General features: G+C 35.3%; 1 long non-coding RNA gene across 1 annotated transcript in view; it reads left to right on the forward strand.

Annotated features, from left to right (window-relative positions):
- LOC122803404 overlaps positions 1-19,483 on the forward strand; it is a 2,587,193-nt gene that overhangs the window by 1,969,343 nt on the left and 598,367 nt on the right. Inside the window, exon 4 of the long non-coding RNA XR_006365116.1 lies at positions 8,101-8,175. This is a non-coding gene — a long non-coding RNA (uncharacterized LOC122803404). The remainder of the gene's footprint in view (positions 1-8,100; positions 8,176-19,483) is intronic.

A 19,483-nucleotide genomic window follows, 5' to 3' on the forward strand; every position in this document is an offset into this window, starting at 1 on the left:
TTGTTTATTATTTTTATCAAAATTATCCACTATATAAACAGAAGTAAAACAAGCACCAGTCCCCTTGTACAGTGGATATGAATGGAATAGTCTCCAAAAGTCCATCAGAATGACTTTAACCAGTAAAGTCTTCCATGGTTCTTCACCTTCTATCAGATAATGGTTACTACATCATATGTGGAAACACTGTAAGTAGCCAAGTGGAAAACAGACTTATTGTCCGTATGTTGAACTTTATCATTGGAAAAGTAATCTTGTTCTTGCATTGGCTTATTCAGTAACCTATTTCTAGATATATTGATAGTGTTAAAATAAGTGTCCACAGACATCATTATATTAATAGCCCCTGCATTAAAGTATATTGCTAGTGTGTGTGGCCTCCTTTAAAATTCTGTTTTCTACTACATATCCTACATATTCTCAATAATTCTCTTAAAGGAAGAGGAGGCACAAAATGTGGTAGGTGATAGCTTCTCCGGTGTAAATAATAAGAGACAGTCAATTTTCTATGGAGCCCCATAATATCTTTAGGACTGGTAACAACTCTCAAAATATTATCCAGAATATGGTCAGTATATTGGTATATTCAGCCCAGACACTGAAAACTCAAATCTGTTTCTACAAATATTCTTAATGAATTGCTTGCCCAAATGGGTACCTCCTCACACACAATTAAGCCATTGAGGTGCCTATAATGTCCAACAGCATGGGTACAATAACATTCATGTCTGTTTGTATTTTCAGCACAACATAACCTACAACCCTGTCGGTGACCCTTATTTGTTGGTGAACATCGCCATCAAGGATGAAAAATGTTACTCAAATGAATCATGGTTAATTCAGCTATAAAATTATTCATGTGAGTATGTCCCATAAAGAAATCCAATGCCAATATTAGTATGACACCCAGTATCGGTTAACATGTATTTTCTCTCCAAGTCAAATCCTTTTTTTTTTCAAAAAGTCACCTGTACCTTTAATATAAGAATGATAGAAGATCACATATTTATGTAAAACAACGTTGGATGAAAAAACAGAAAATCACAAGAGGAAAACTTCAACCTGACAGGCAGTCTAATAGAAATGCTTTGAGCCTTTGTTAAGCAACATAATGTTGTAATACTTTGTTTTCTTCACCACTGAATGAATGTTAAGATTGTGATTATTAAGATAACTAAACCTAACCCATTTATTTAAGAATAGTTGTGAAAGAAAAACCTAAGTAAATCCTAAAACTGCCTGGCCATGGGATAGATATCTCTGTTAAGGTACCATATACTAATAATATACTAAAGTACCAGATCAGGTGCTTGCTATTTGTTAAGGAGGGATGGAAGATCCATTCCAATGAATGAAACCGTGTCAACTGAATATCTCAAAATGTTTCCTTTAGTTGGTAAAACAGTGGAGAAGTCCTCAACAAAGCATTGTCTGTTCATTACCATCCCCCTGGAATTTTGGCTGCTGCATGCTATAAATTCTTTGGTGCAAAAGGCATCCAGCACTATGAGAACACATTTGGGGGTCATCTGCTCTTCCTTCTGTCTTGCTATATGATATATCCTTTTGATTTGTAGCTGAACGTGTATAGACCAATGGTTTACTTCATGAGGTATATGAATTAATGAATTTAAAAAAAGTCTGTCAGCTCCTGTCTCAGTATGCTTTCTGGAATCCCTGTGATCTGAGAATTGTTCTGCCTGGATGCATTTTCCTGGTCATTGATTTTGGTATGGAGTTCTGTTCCCCTCTTTACCTTTACACAAAAAAACATTCAGACCAAACACTTAAACACCGTACTCAGAAAAAATAAGAAAGTGCTCATACGTTACTTCACAATAAGCTACACACTTAGTCTGTGGTAAATCCGTAAAACTTAAATTTATTAAAACAAAGAGTTTAGCATTTTCATTCCTTCATTTATGCTCTGGGACATCATCAGCACTGAATGAGAGGAGAAAAAGTCACCATTAAATATACAGAACACTCCCTAATCTACTAATTGAAATAATTACAAACATTAAATTGTAATTAAACAATTAAAAATTGTGTGTTGAACTAAAACCTTAAGGAATTCATAATTTTAAAGCTTTGTTTTTCAGTACTAGTAAAAGAGAAACATAATCATTAAGACCTGGAGCTATGGTAGCGTTAAGTGTAAATATCCAGTATAATTCTCTTAAATCCAATTTTAATTCTCTTAAATCCAATTTTAATTCCAACCACCCACCCCTGGGACTGGTGTGTACAACTTCCAAGATACCAAACTTGAAATTAATGAAACCTTGACATGAAAGTGTGTGTTTATACAGAGCGTTGTTGATGTTGCATCTAGAAATATCATACAAATGTTCATAAATTCTAAGTTTGAATGCTCTTTCTGTTTTACTCACGTAGTAACAATTACAGAATTGACAAACACTTATATATACAAGACCTTCAGTATTACAATTCCCTTTCTTTAGTTTTACTGGCCTAGTTCTACCTCCCAATTGTAATGGTCACTGTCTAGAATAAATGCACACTGTTTACATGCTTCACATCTGAATGTTCCCTTTGTCTCAATGGGCCTTTATGGGATGTTGTGCTCAATATAAAATGTAAAGTTTTTTCCTGTTTTGTACACAAATTGGGGACTCCGTCCCAGTAAGTTAAATTTATCCATATTTCCCTTAAAGATGTTCCAATTTTTCTTAATAATATTCTTTAGAATCTTTTCTCCATCACAATAAGGAATGATCATACTTAAATTGAATCTAGTACTATGAGGGATGTTATCAGACTAGTGTTTACACCACTAGCCAAAAGGGGTTTGCATTTAACACCCCAAGATCCACTACACTATGAGTAATGTCCTGAAGTAGTTTTTCTGGATATCCTCTGTTCTTAAACATAATGGTGATAAAATCAACTTCTTTCAAGAATGTTTCCAAATTGGAGCACATTTTTGCTGCTCTGATCAATTGACCTTTAAAAATGTTCTTCTTGTGATGAAATGGGTGACAACTACAAAAATCTAAATAATTATTAGAAAAAGTATTTTTTCTAAAGACGGTTGATGTAAAACTTCCCCTTTCTTTGTTCTTCGAAATAAGAACATCCAAATAATTGATATTTTCCACTGAATGTTGTGAAGTAAACTTGAAAAAAAGGGGAGATGCTATTAATGTAATTGACAAATTCCTCTGCCCTTGTCTGGTCATGCTTTCACACGATAAAAATATCATCCAAGTGACAAAAATATGAAAACCAATCTTCCTTAAAGGCACTGGTGAAAATATGTTACTTTTCCCAAGCATACAGGACAAGATTGGCATATATAGGGGCACATGTGGCCCCCATTGCTGCACCCTGTACCTGCTTGTAGTGTTCACCCTCAAACAAGAAGAAATTATTTGTGAGAATTATTTCCATGGTGGTCATAATGAAATTTGTCAAGGTATTGTTTAAAGTTGTTAAATCCCTAATAGTCTCAAAAAATAGATCTAAACATTCTCTGTGTGGAATTGACGTGAACAGGTTAACCACATCCACGGTACTAAGTACTCCACTATCAGTGTATCAGTCATTCTTGAACTTTGACAAAAAATCCCAAGAATCTGTGAGAAGGTAATTCACTTCCTTAACTAAATTTTTTAATATTCTGTCAATGAATGTACTAAGTGGATAGGTACTACAGTATCTTGCAGAAATAATAACCCTGAAAGGTGGTTGTTCAATTGACTTATGTACCTTTGGAATCCCAAAGGCCATAGGGGTTGTAGGATAGTCAGATCTCAAAAACTTAAACAATTCTTCAGAAATAATACTCTGGAACAGAGAGTCCTCTAAAAAAAGCTGAATCTTCCTATGAGCTATAATGGCTTCACTATGAGAGGCTACTTGGTATTTATCAGTATCAGAAAAAATTCTAGTCAGTTGATTAACATAATCAACAGTGTTAAATAAAACTCCTCCTCCTCCTCCCTTGTCAGGTTTCATAATTCTGATTGAATTATCCTGTCTAAGTCTGACCATCAATTGTTGTTCCTCCTTGTTAAAATTAAAATATTTATTCTTTTTGTTAATTGCACTCAATTCACCATGGATATCACATTTGCAAGCTTTTTCGAAAGTTTGCACAACTTTGGTAAAGAGTATACTTCATTTCTTGAATAGTCTAAGTCATCTCTTAATAATTTCTTACTTTTCCTTTCTAAATTTGAAGTCACATTTTTTCAACCTTATCAAAAATATTTTTATAATTAGCAGTGTTAACATCAAACAATAAATCGTTAACTAAAGCCTCTTTACCTTTGTTATACGTTCAGAATCATTCTGTTATGGTGATTTTTTTACTGTTAGCTTTGTCTGCAAACTGCAGCACTCCTTCTTATCTGTAAGAGCTTCTTTTGCGGTAATACACTAGCATGCTAGGCCTGTACCCTGTGTGTGAGTACTGACAGCTACTCCAAAAAGTATCAGCACTTTTTTTTCAGTGCTCACCATTTTATTAACAATGACTTATCATGTTTTTCAGCCATGTCGGGAGTATATCTCCAGGTTTCTGAGCTACAGCTTCTAGTGTACATTAAATGTGTGTGTGTGTGTGTGTGTGTGTGTGTGTGTGTGTAGGTGTTGGGGGCTACATTTGAATGTGTGTGTGTGTGTGTGTGTGTGTGTGTGTGTGTGTGTGTGTGTGTGTGTGTGTGTGTGTGTGTGTGTGTGCATGTGCTTCTGTGCGTGGGTGTGTGGGTGTGTGTATGTCATTTGATATAGTTGCAAACTGTTCAGGAATAGTTCTAAGATAGATAACGAGGCTGAATGAGATTATTTTTCCAAAGAAGTGCCCCAAGGCTCGATTTCCGGCTCAAGGTTTTGTTTGTCTTCTTTACATTATTTATACTCCATCTATGAGCCAACTGGCACACCTGTTGTGTCAATGATGTTAGGCTAACATTTGTCAAAAGTTCCACAGATAAGCAGTAAATCTATCAGGCAGTTAACATGTTCAGTGATTGGCTATGGAAAATATGAGTAACGTTTGCCATAAAGGCAACTACAATATTTATTGTATGAACAACATAATATTTCAGTTATATTAAATGAAGCCAGATTCTTGCATTCATGCTTCATTTTATTCATATTTGTTTTTCATTAAATAAACAAATGAACTTATATTTCACTTGTTATTCCTTTTATTTATTTACATAGACCCATCAGGCAAATGGGGGCACTTTTTGGAGTCTATCATTACTCATGGATATTGGTGTTCTTGCTTCCTTCACACCATCAATATATGGGTACAAGTCCCCACTCAAGTTTTCCATGCCAACATATCTGCCGAGAATACTGAATGCACCAGGTTCTCCTGTCACAATCACATAAATAAATGCATACATGTGCACACAGACATATGCACATGTTTGTGTGTGTGTATATATACACATACATGCTTTTACACATGCATGTGTATGTCAGCACACGCATTTGTGTGTGCATTTATTTGTGTAATTGTGGCTCCTGTAGCTAGCTGATAGCCACATTTTGTATGGGTTTGTTATCATTTTGAAATATTTTCCAAATATAATATACGCTGACACATCGCAAACACTGTGAATTTTCAGTACTGGTCAGTCCAGTTCCCCTCCTGTGCTAACCCTTCCGTTTCATTCACATTGGATATGGAATAGCAGCAATAAAACCCACAGGACTTTTTCAATACTTTAGCATATTTTTCTCTTCTATTCTGTACTAATCTTGCAGTCTGTGCCTAATCATATGAGTGTTGTACTATGATTTCAATTCTTTTTGTATATTTTTGTGCACTAGTATTACAACAGTACTTCTGTAGCTTCATACTTAGAACATCAGTGACTTTATTAACCACTTCCTTCTGCAGTTCAGTTTCATTCTGTATAACAGTAGCTGTATATTCAGAGTCATTGATGCAACGTGAATGCAAAACTTACACTTTGCAGAGGAAAAAATGCATTCACTTACACCAACTCAGCATTCAACGCTAAGTGAAGTGTACTGCTTCTGTACATTAAAAGGTGAACAGGCATGGCCATTCAACCACACTCAGCTCTGAAGCTTTACAAAATTACAGTGTATGCACACACACACACATCTAGATTTTGTTTGTAGGCATCCTATTTTCTTGGTTTACATTAACAGCCATTTCAAATGACAGTACTAAACTCTGTCATACAGCATTTTATTTGTTGACACAAAGTAAGGGTGCTGTCGGCTGTGGCTGCATACCAAGAATTCTGTCAGGCATATGGAATGCAAATATAGGAAAATACCAGAAAGCCATCTCTTTGTTTGCATAGTTCCATGAATGTGTCCCTGTGTTCGGCTTATCTGGCCTTGTCACTGGTTCTTTACTTTGTGCATCAGAGAAGAGTGCTGTTTTTGTTAGCAAAAGCAACTTGTTTTTTTTGGTATTTTTTGTGTTATATAGGGTGGTAGAGTACAAGCACTAAATGTTTTAGTTCATGTTCCCATAAACTAATATCACACCACTGTGGATATGTACAAATAGTGTGAGAGAATGAAGTGTCCTTTCTTCCAAGATGCAAGATGCCATAATGTTCACAGTGTACAACAAACAAACAAAAATGTTCCGAGTGTTTATACTGTAGCTATCTGACTCTAATTAACTTTGTTTGCTTATATTCCATTCATTGTTTTCTTCTCATCAGTAAGTAGGAAAACATAAGCAGAAAAGCATTTCCATAGATGCAAAGTACACAAGTGGCTGTATACACTATATTTATTTTGTATAAACATGAAAATGCATTAATTTTGCAGAAAGGTATGTCTTAAAGTATCTCAGAATATTCAAATTAAAAAAGTGGCAATTTTTTCTTATATTTTATGACCACATACATGAATAAGTGATTTTTTAATCAGTGGAGGAATGTCAATAAATAAGTTTTATATATATATATATATATATATATATATATATATATATATATATATATCATCTTGAATAATCTGTTTCACTATTAGTGACCTTTATTTTTGAAATCGCACTTCACATTTTAATGGTAAAAGATAGATTTTCATTTGATTACATAGCTTGTAGATATAGGTGACTGATTTGTCTGAATATCATTTTGTATAACTAGTCATTTGTTATGGTTATGAGAAGTGATGGATTCAACTTCCTTTGGGAGTAGACAAATGTGAATGTACTAAGAGTTGGTATCCCCAAACTGCATTCACCAAAATTATCTTGCCATAAAACAATGTTTTTTGAGCGTTTTTGTAGGAGAGGCATCCCCTGCCCCTCTCGAACTGCATGGCCGTACCAATATGATAACGGTAAGATTCCTTCAAAAAGATAATCACTTCTGGTACAGCTCACTGACAGTAATATTCAATGGAGGAAGTCCAGTCACTGGCGAGTTGACGCTCGAGCAGTCGAAGAGGTAGAGTTCAAGCTTCATCTACCAGTAGGTTAGCCATGAATTCATGGGATGTTCAGCCTGTTTTATTTGTGGCTGCTTCCCTATAGTTTCACTGTCACATATCTGGTAAGGGTTTTGTAGGTTCAAGGTAGAAATAGAGAAAAGAATCCAGTGACATTTGATCAAATAGAACAGTAATCTCTTACAGAGCTTGATAGACATTTTAACTTAATTAGTTAAAAGTCAGTGCATTCTGCATGCTAGATGTTGCATGATGATACACCTTTTTACTTAAACACACACACACACACACACACACACACACACACACACACACACACACACACACACACACACACACACACACATACACACATACACAAAAATAGTCCTTCAAGTAGTTATTTGCAGATACTTTTGTCCATGGAAAATGTGAGTCAGTACATATCAAAAAAGTTCTGAGAAGTATATATTAGCATTCATTATTATCAATGATTCAACTTTTTGTTTTTTTCTTTTTTTTTCCTTTTTTTCTGTCAAACACATGCAGAGTATGCCAGCGTAACTTTAAAATATGCCTCAATCTTGATTGCTGAAGCATTGCTTTGGATACTGAAACATTATGAAAGTTTAATTTTTAATTAGATATGAAATGCCAGTTACATCTGAAAGAGCTTTTACCTTGCTTTTTTTTCAGACTGCCTGAAGTTACATTAACAGGTTGAATCTTTTTGCATCTTGAAAAAGGAAAGAGTCGCTGTACAGGATTTCTGTAAGTTTTTTTTTTTCATTTTTGAATGTTTTTTTTGTTTTGTTTTTTTTTGTTTCGTACTGCAAAATCATAGAAAGGAAAATGCAGATGCTAATTATAGAGTTAATTATAAGCAGGAGGTCTGCATAATTCTAACATTTAATCCAACTAGTCTACTGGCTATGAAGGCAACATACCTCTCTCCATCTCTCTGTGATCCAGGAATAGCTTCCAAGAACCATTCATTTTAGGGCAGTGTTTTACAGAGATCTTATCATAGTTTTATAATGCATTTATTCTGAAGATGGAATTAAATCTAGTGAAGTTTCAGAATTCTATGAAATAATTGCTTTATCTTTTTCATAACTATGAAAACTGAAACAAAACAAACCACTGAATAAAAAGTCAGAATTTAGAAAGTATAAGATTATTATGTCAAACTACAGAGATCTTGCTCTTGCTATGGTTTAGAATCTAGACTTTAAAAATGAAAATGCTTAATGAAATGATGTTTAATATAAAATGTATTCTTGGATTTTTAATGGTCAGTGTCTATACTGGACCTTATGTTGTCTTTTTTTACTACAACAAAACTGATTACTGTGACCGTACCTGTAAATCAATTCTTCTGAATCCATATATGATTTTCTGAGATCATTGAATGCTATGAGTTTTCTAATGTAATATAATTGTAGAGGCTTAAGTAGCTAAACTATGAGTTGTGATCTCTCCTTTGAACTTTTATTTTGTTCTTTAGTTTTTGTGCTACAGAGACTTCTTCCTAGTTGGAACTAAGTGCAATTACATGGCCTACACTTTTTGAAAGTACGCATAACATATTATTTAATGAATCAGTCAGTAGAAATGGCACAAATGGTCTTTGCAAAGTAGTTCTGGAAAAATAAAATATTGCTCTTGTGTTGTATCATAACAAGATTCCTTAAATAAGTACTATACAATGAAGTGCTATTACCAAAGTATATTGGATTAAACTAAAGTGATATGCTGATAGACAATACTTCTTGTAAGTGAAAGTTTGCATGTTGCTTCCTTCTAGTAAGTTTGCTGCTTGAAGAACAGATCCACAGATAATCCTTTAACTTGTTAGCTTTTGTTGTCTATTGATGACTTACTTAGGAAAACGGTACTCCAACAAGAGCTGTAATGTAAACTGCAGTTTTTCAGCTCTGATAGTAGATAATGTTATATCTGAGCAAGTGAGCAAGCAAAGAAACCATTATTATGAAAGGTACTGACACTATTAAACTATGCAAGGCCAACAGTGGCTTAAACCTGAATCTTAAAGTATTCATTATGCAGGGGATACATTGTTATGTGGTTGGAAGTACTGTTTCTGATGAACTGCATTGTATAACTGGAATCACACACAATGTAAGAATGGTATGCACAAGCCTGATAATATGGATTTTGAAGAAGCTACTTATTAGGCTCTTATGCAGTAGCTGCTGCTTGTATATTTTTGTGCCTTGAGCATTACAATAAGTCGGACTTCTACCTAAACCTGTACAACATGATAGTACTGCTTTCATCTAGGTTACTGCAGCATACTATGACAGGACTTATCTGCAGGATTGCTGGCCTTCAGGCAATGCTGGATCATGGTCAAATGCGGCCCTAGGAAGGGTAATATAGCAGCTCCCCTAAGAGCCATTCCAGTGTCCCATTATTTGGCTGTCTCTCCCCAGTTCCCATAAACACTGTTCAAACCTATAAAATGGCATACTATTTTCTTCTTTACTTTTACAATGATTGCAGAGATTTGGATTTAATTTAAACCTTTTATTTCAACTTTTATTGCACAAACATTGATGGCCATTTGTTAAACAAAACAGTCCTACTTTGAAAAGAGATCGTATAAGTAACAGTAAACTTTTTTCCCTTAAAACTCATATTCACTGAAAACGCATATGGACAGTGGTGGATAAAGAGTACCTTCGTCTCTGGGCAGTTGTTAAACCATGGGTTTCCTACACACAATTTTAGAACCATGCATAAATGCTTATTTCCTTTGAGTCATCATTCTGATTTTTTTAAAATTATGTTTCTTGATTGTTATTTTTAAATTATATTTTTGTTTAATACAGCAACATTATAACAGTTTGTTTTAAAAGTGTAGTTCTGTACATTTTTTCCAGCAATCACTGAAACAAAATCTATGAGTCAATAATGACAAAAGTACTAATTTCAGAATATTTCTACTATAAAAGACCACTCAAACTGCTATAATTATAAGCCACCAATATTGGTATTTAACAATTACAGCCACTTTACTGACTATGTACACATCACAATCTGATTGTGAAAAAAATGGCCACAGTAATGTATTCTAATTTTCTTTATACAAATGCACACTAGTTCTGCAAACATAAACTAAGGACTTTTTACCTTTTCATCTCAGCAGAGTCAGTCATTTTTGTCCATGGGCATGTTTTAAAACCACCAATTATAGTTACATTTTCACTGCATACTTCTCATATGTCTGTGTCAAATAATAATAGTAGTAATAATAATAATAATAATAATAATAATAATAATGACCAAAGTCACAGATTTCAAATTTGTTTCACATAAATACATTGTGGTCTAATTTAATTCACCAGCACACTAGTCCTGCAAAGCCAGATTAAAGACATTTTAAACATGACCAGCTAATTAGAGTATAATGTACTTTCATTAACTGAAAGGCCTCATCTCCACCAGCAGTTATACCACTTTGTTTACTATGTACACCCCTTATTGCTATGAATAAATAAATTATATGCTCTTTATTGGTAACTTCAGATGAACTGCACAGAATTGTATAAAGATAAACAGCATCATAGCATAAGATCCAGCCATGTGTAGCAGAGCTTCAAAACAAGAGTATTTATGAGAGTATAAGAAATAATATCCTCATGATAACATATGATAAATCAACATGCACAATCTCTGCAGAACATACCTCTCAGCATCTTAGTGCAAAAACATCTGTGCGAAGTCAAGAAATCATGGGGAAGGGTGCCCAAAAATAGGCACAGATTTTAAAGATTGCTCTCATAAAACTTGAAAGTTGCAATAATGACATGTTTTGTGTTAGCATGCATTTTCTGTATCATGGAGCTGATGTCTGCAATTATTTAGTGACTTAAACTATCAGTTATGAGTAACAAACCAAAAATATGATGCAGAATTTGAACATTTTGCAGAGTTCTGGACAGTTTATTGGTATTAGCCTACTTATTTGGACTTCATCTTGTCAGATGATGTAATGATTCAGGAGTTTCAATAAGTTTTTTTTAATCTTTAAATTACCAATATCCTGGATGTCTTAACATCTTAACCTTAATAAGATAACTTGCAATAATAATGAAGACTCTAAGAGATCACCTGTATATTTAGCCCATTTCCTTTTACACTATCGAGTCTTTGCTTAATTCAAAAAATGTTTCAAAATATTATTGAAAGCGCAATAGTGGTGATTATACTGTTAAAGCTGTTAATAGAAATGCATACAACTGTCCTGTGGATGTGAATACGGTACATAATTTTTCTTAAGTAAAATCAAAATTTTAGGCTATGAAATTTGAAAGAGTTTTTCAACATGAATTTGCCATGCAGTTGTGTTCCCAAACCTTGGATGAAAGGAAACAGTTTACAAACTCATAAAGGGGTATGACATCCCCTCTCTGGCCCAGTAATCAAGATGCCTGAATCGTCATCACTGACACTGGAGATGGATGATCACTTGGAACAAAAATAGATACACATAGTATTTCCAGATGCAGCTCTCTGCATCAAGCAGAATTTCTGTTAAGAGCCCACAAGGAACACACTCAGTCTGGGGTCTGGATTTCTCTCTCTGTCTCCCTCCACATTCCCAGTAAGACAGTGGCACAGCTATAGAGTTGAGTCCTCAGCTGAGTGTCCAAGCCAAATCCTCCATCCCACTCTCTGTGAAACTAGTGCTCCATGTCCCTGCTCCAAGCAGCTGACACATACTCTCTGAGATTTGATTTTCATACACACACACACACACACACACACACACACACACACACACACACACACACGCACACGCGCACACACACACACACACACACACACACACACACACACACACACACACACACACACACACACACACACAAACACATGCTGGGAAAGGCTGGGATAGATTTACTAGCAATACCCCCTTCTGCCTAGACTATAAGTTAGTTACTGCCACTAGACACTCCAAAGCTAGCTACGCTAAGGCTGTTACATGGGTACCCAATTATACTGAGTGAAAGTAATATTAATACAAATAATAGTGTTTTGTGCAATGCAATAAGGCTTTCCAGAGTGCAGAGTGGCCACAAGTCACCAAATATATAAATATATATATATATATATATATATATATATATATATATATATATATATATATAGATAGTTTCAGAGGTTAAACTATTCGATAAAGGACCAGCCACAATGAAAAAATTAAATATTTTTAATAATAAATAATAAAAGAACATGAAAACACTAGAATTATTTATTTATTTATTTATTTATTATTATTTATTTATTTTATTTAACTTTTGTTTACCGGGAAAGTCCGACTTGGAAGAAAGCCAATTTTCAGCGGAGGTCCGGGGAGAAACACTCCAGATATCTATTTACAATAAACAGCACAATTTCAGCTACAGGAAATATTAAAACAACACAGATGAACAGATTCACACAAATAACAGAAAAACAGTACTTAGCTAATCCCACTATATTTTCCTGACTGATCTAAAGAATTACTATTACCCAGTCACTTACTAGAGCAAGGCAAGATGAAGTAGGTGAGAAGTCCTCCTGTGTCAGCTTCTAAAAACAGAGTCCTGTGAGACTTCAGTATCACCTAGTGTTAAAAAACAACATTTCAGTGATGGCTTACAGAATGACATCACATACATCTGGTCATCTGACTTCTGGTTCCCATAATACCCCCGTTCCGAGCAACTGATCCAAAATCTTGCACATATGTGTCAATAATACACAGATGTAGAGCTTTGCTAAGATCTGTTGCAGCTTCTTGAAGTCATAAAACAATAAGATACTTCCACTTTTCCTATAGGAGCTAATAATACATTCTATGGCACAGACATTTTGCCTCTGGCTGCAGTCAGAACTGTAAGATACAATCTTTATGGCATAAGTTAAGTAATTTAATTTCTTACCATTTTTCAAAGTTATCTGGACAGAGATTAACCTCTTCTCCTCAACTAGCCTCTGTTAACGTATATACATTTCCTCAGTTAACACAGTACAATTGGATATAAATGTATATTTCTTTCCTGTCTAGCAGGACATACTGTTGATACATTTTTAACACATGCAAATTTGCAAATACATTTTCAGCACAATCATCTGCACAAATCAGTTTGATATACAAATGACATATAATTCTTTACAAAATTCGAGCTAGCTATGCTGGCATATGTTGCACATCCACTGCCCTACTTTGTCTGGCATAACTAGCAATAACTCACATTGTCACATTGGGAACAGATGATCACCATTAATTAGGTGCAGTCTTGTAAATCTCAGTAGTTCTACATTGTGAGGCATTTGAAAGAATGTTAGTAAATATTTATTTTTATTTATTTCTTTGTTTGTTTGTTTTTTGTATTTGTTAATGGAGATACAGCACTGATTGACATCAACGTTTTCCATACACAGTATAGGAGCATTGTCTAATTAATTTACTTAGTTATATTCATACAGATGTCAAACAGAGGCAGATGGATTTAAACTCTGAGCTGCAGGAAGCAGCAAATAACAGGTCATAGCCACAGTCCTCTGTGCTGAGAACTATAAATAACATTTTAGGAAAGACGGTCAACATGAGCATTATTTCACACAATAATTGAAAATAATATATTACAAACCATATTAACTTCCTTTGGACAATTGATGAAGTACTGAACTTGGAAGTAAGAGTAGATTGTGGACATATATATTTGGCCTTTTGATACACAAACAGCATGAATAATATCATCTTCTAGAGAGCTAGTTATCTGTCAGAAGCAAAGCATTAAGAGTATGTGGAGACTTATCACAATGGTATGTGTTATGTTAGGGTGATACACAGTGGTTAGTCTGAGACATATTATCAGGCTACTACCACTGTAATACTGTATGAAACAAACATTGCCCTGTGGCTGTCTAAAGAAACCAAATAAAAAATCATAGTAAAAAAAAAAAAGTTATGGGCAACATGGCGTGCTACAAAAGACCCTCTAAGTCAAACCAAATTTAGACAACTAATATATGAGAGAAAATGCTCCATTCTATTATATAAAAAAAACAATACTTCCATCTCCAACAAGGAAACCAAAATAACCCCCGAATATTCTAGGCAGGGATAAATAAATGACTGTACCCAGGTCATACCACCACTCCACCTCCCCCAGCCTCTACCGATAAACTACCAAAGGATGTTGCTAATACCTTTAATAGTTTCTTTACTAAAACTATCCAAGCCCTTGCTAGCCAATTGCCCCTTAACTCCTCTAACCCACTGGGTAACAGTCCTAGCACTCAGCCCTCCTTTAGCTTCCAACCAGTCTCCAGATCTTTCATTCGGGTTCCTATCCCATAATTGAACTTCCAGAATGTCAAACACCAGAAGTTTGAACTTGGAAGTTTGAAAGTTGAAAATGTTGAAGATGGGGAAGTCTGAATGTTTTCCCATGGAAAGAATTCAGTTGGACGCTTCTACGGCTTCGACATTTTCTCCACTGTGTTGCGAAAGTTACAGAATAGGTTAAGGTAAGTGTGCGATTGTGACAGATATTGGGGTTAGGGTGCAGGTAAGGTAAGCGTGTGATAGTGACAGACTTTAGGGTTAGGGTGCGGGTAAGGTAAGTGTGCAATAGTGACAGAATTTAGGGTTAGGGTTTGGGTTAAGGTTAGTGCATAGATAGTTGTGTATGTAAGGTTTAGTGTAGGTTTATAAGGTTTTTGGTGTGCTTGTGTTATGTGTGTGTGTTTTTTGGAACAGCAATTTTTTTTCCCTGGGAAAAAATTTGCTGTTCTGATGTTTTGATGTTATCACATTTCGATCTTCCAAGTTCGAACTTATGGTGTTCGAAATTTTGGAAGTTTGATTACGTGATAAGACCCTTTCATTCTATCACTACTCAAAAAATTAGAACCTACTACCCTAATGGCTGACCTTCTCCTCGCTGAATATTTGCAAAAAGCTGCTGACACCATAGCATACCCCATTTCCATTCTAATTAACCGTTCCATATCAGAAGCCTCAGTCCCCTCTATCTGGAAAATATCTCGTGTCATACCCCTCCATAAAGGTGGTAATTCTACTGAATTATCTAATTATGGACCCATAGCTATCTTGTCACATCTGACAAAAATTATGGAAAAATGCATCCATAAACAACTTCTGTACTTTCTAACCCAAAACAACCTACTGGCTAACTCTCAGCATAGCTTCAGGCCACATCATAGTACTACCACAGCCCTCCTCACCTTCTGTAATGCAATAAACTATAACAACAACAAGCTATCCACAGCCCTTATTTTGGACCTGTCCAAGGCTTTTGATATGGTTAACTACCATCTTCTCATCAACAACTTGGCAACAATGTCTCTAGGCAATCACTCTCTCCAATGGTTTGAGTCCTATCTGCACAACAGACAACAATCCATTCTTATGGCAGAACAAACTATCAACCCTCCTACCCAACACCCTAGGTGTCCCCAGGGGTCTATTTTGGGACCACTTCTGTTTTCCATTTTTATTAATGACCTCCACACTGTCATTACAAAAACTAACTGCATTCAATACGCAGATGACTCAACGTTGATCTGCGCTGGCACCTCACAGACACAGCTGCAAACAACTACTCGGGTTACTTTTAACCTAGTTGAGAACTGGCTTGCCGTTTGCTGTCAGATTCCAAATCCTAACAAAACAAAGCTCCTACTTTTCTCCCCCACCCAAAGATCCCTGGTGATATCTCTATCCATTAAATCTAATAATGGTAACATAATTACCATTATTATTAATCAATTAACACATCAAAACTCATTGGTTATGTCCTTGCACTAACCCTGATTAGGGACCTCTCTGTTTCTTAGGTGCCTTACCTTCATAACTTCAAAGGTTCATAGATTAGTACTAGGCTAACTGCCCCTGTGAGCCATTTGAAGCCTAGCTATTTCCCCCATGTGAGAATCAAACTCTGCATCTTGTCTTTATAAGGTAAACACCTTAACTATTATGCCACCCCTCCCACCCCTAAACCCCTCAACTACTTCTAACTTTTTTCTACCACTCCATTTCAGGAAGGGTCAATTGTATAATTACTGCTCAGTGTGTCTTAAACCTGAATGTAATGTTATGTATGTTTAACTTTGAAAATAATGTTATGTTTTGTAAAGTGATTTATAATAAGTACTATGTGCTAAATTCTAGTATTGCTTATGACTGTGATCTGCTTGAAACAAGCATTTAGTAAATGTTCATTGTGTATTATTATCTTGGAGCTTTTCTCCCCCGGCCTCCGCTGAAACTGGACATGTATCCAGTCGGACTATCCTGGTCAACAAATGTAAAATAAATAAATAAAATAAAAAATGAATTACTGATGTAATGAAAGCGCAGCTAGTACTGCAATCTCACCATTTTTCTGATATTTCTTAAACATGTTTATGAAAACCTTATGTATCTATAGAACGGAGAATGTCTTCTTAAGGTGACAAAATGCCCCATTCCATAATTCCCTTTAGAGTAAGATTCATACAACTCAATAAACAGATGGAGAAATGCCTATTTAGACCAGATATTTTCATTTCATATCCTTAGTAAAACCGTCTTTAACATGTCTCATTTCCTGCAAAACTGCAAACATATGCTTCAGAACGAATTCGCACTAGAACAAAAATCATTTCTTTTCTTTCCCTTTCTTAGAATACCATTCTGAATAGATTACTGAAGTAACGGGTAATAATCACGCCTAATATAAATTAGTTTCAGAATGATCTGTAGCTTTAAAAGTATCTCTGTTAGGAAACTAACATATGACATAAGACGTTCAAACAAAACATTCACTCACTATATTATAATGCAAAATAAAAAGTAAAATGTGTTACAGCACAAAACTTAATCTGTCTACAATTTAATTACCATAAAACATCAAAAATAAAACCAAAGATCAATTTTAAGATTAATTTGCTAGTAAAATAAAAAATAAATAAAAGTGGACATTTTGGAGATCTTGCAATGGTCTAGAGGCCAGATACTATCAACAAAGTATGGAAGACCAGATGAAGAATATCCCAGAGTTTAGAGTATCTATAAATCTGTTTTTTTTTTTAAATTAATCTGTAATTTGAAAACTTTGGTGAACCAGTGAACAGTGTTTTGAAAGGTCCAAAAGCAAACTATGTGGAAGAAATAAATAAGTAAATAAATAAATGAATGAATGAATGAATGAATGAACGAATAAATACATAAATGAGTAAATAAATAAAAAATCTCAGTTTTCACAGGAACCATATTTACTGAACTGAACACTGACAGGATGAGCATCAGATATGTTAACCCTTTCAGAAAAAGTGAACCCATCGAACACAAGCATTTAAACCTTTTGGTGCAACACAGAAGCAAGTTGCATCAATATGGATTTCCTGTAGGCAGGGCCGGATCCAGCACAAGGCAAACTAGGAAGCTGTCTAGGGCATAGTGCTGACTGGGAGGCCCAGATGGCAATACAACATCTATCAGAAAAAAATAACAATTTAAAAACCAAATTAGCAATTTTTTTTCCCCCTTGGACCTCCACTGAAAATGGGCACCTACCCAGCTGGACTTTCTAGGTAACCAAGTGTCAATAAATAAATAAATTAAATTAAAAAAAATACTTCTCAAATTTTCCCTTCCTTGTCCAGCTCTAAAAATTATGACTTCATTCTTTGTGCACCAATTCTATTTTGATTCGCTGAAAACATCAGCCAGTGAAAGAGACTGGAACTTGCTCACAAAGCAATGAGAGACTTCCAGGAACTGGCACATGATTTGAGTGGCATGCATGCCTGTGAGTGGGAGAGTCTGTTGTAGGCTACAGCATCACGTACCTGATTTAAGTGAGAGCTTGACCATCTTTTTTGCAGGATTATTATGGATCTAATTCAAGTGAACAGCTTTGGATAACCAAGTGTGCATGTGCTTGTACTGTAACAGGAGAGTTTCATGTAACATTATGCATCGTATTGGTTGAGTGAATGACTTTGGATTATTGTTTTGCAGAACTAGTTAGTTTCAGCTGAATTTTCTTTTTCACTATCTTTATCGGAAATGAATTGCCACAGCAAGTTAGTTTCAGCTGAAATTCCTTTAGCTAATTAACACTAGAGATGTGTGTGTGTGTGTGTGTGTGTGTGTGTGTGTGTGTGTGTGTGTGTGTGTGTGTGTGTGTGTGCGTCTGTGTGCGTGCATGCATGTACATGCGCATGCACTTGTTATTGCAAAAATGACCCACTTAGAGAGCACTATGCAGTTAAGTAGCTAAGTAGCTCGCTCAGAAATTCAAACCCTTAGGTGCAGGATGCAAGAGCCTTAATCCAACGGCCAGACCTTTGTTAACTTTTTTTGCTTTCTTTAGTACATCTCTCAAGTTTATAGTTTATAAAAACAAAAATTTAACATTTCTTCTTGATTTTTGGCATTTGTACCCCCCCCCCCAATTAGTTTTGGCTTTTTCCTGATCTCTTGCATTAAGCATTTGAGAACAGGTATGTAGATCAGCCAAGTATGGAAATAAGGTAGGTAAGGAATAATGGTGGTGGAATGTAGAAGTCCAGGAAGTTATCAAAAGAAAGAATGCAGAAAAAAGTGAGAGACAGAAAAGACTGACCAGACTAACAAGGAATTCTGACTGGCTAACAAAGAGACTAAAAAAACAATCACAATAGAAACAAAATGAGCATCCAAGGCACTCTACTATCTTCTGGAAAGTGGCCCAGCGGATGGCACAAGGAAACTCGATAAGGTTGCAAGGGAAATATAGAGAGATCAAGAAGACATTCATCAGAAACCCTTCAGAAGGGATGCCAGTAACAACCTGCTTACCAGTTCATAGGACATCAAAGGCAGATGGAAGGAGTACTTCCAGCAGCTTCTGAATGAAGAAAAACCTGCAAAAGCTGCACTGCCCAAGATAAAGCCTACCATGACAGGAAGAACTAAGAACAGTACTAAAAACATTGTCAGGAAAAACAGCAGGCATAGATGTGGCCACAGTAGATATGATCAAGCTTCTGACTGAGTGAGGAGAGA

The sequence above is a fragment of the Protopterus annectens genome, chromosome 5.part1 (assembly GCF_019279795.1).
Source record: "Protopterus annectens isolate FY-2018-M chromosome 5.part1, PAN1.0, whole genome shotgun sequence".
In the NCBI taxonomy this organism is placed as follows: Eukaryota; Metazoa; Chordata; order Ceratodontiformes; family Protopteridae; genus Protopterus; species Protopterus annectens.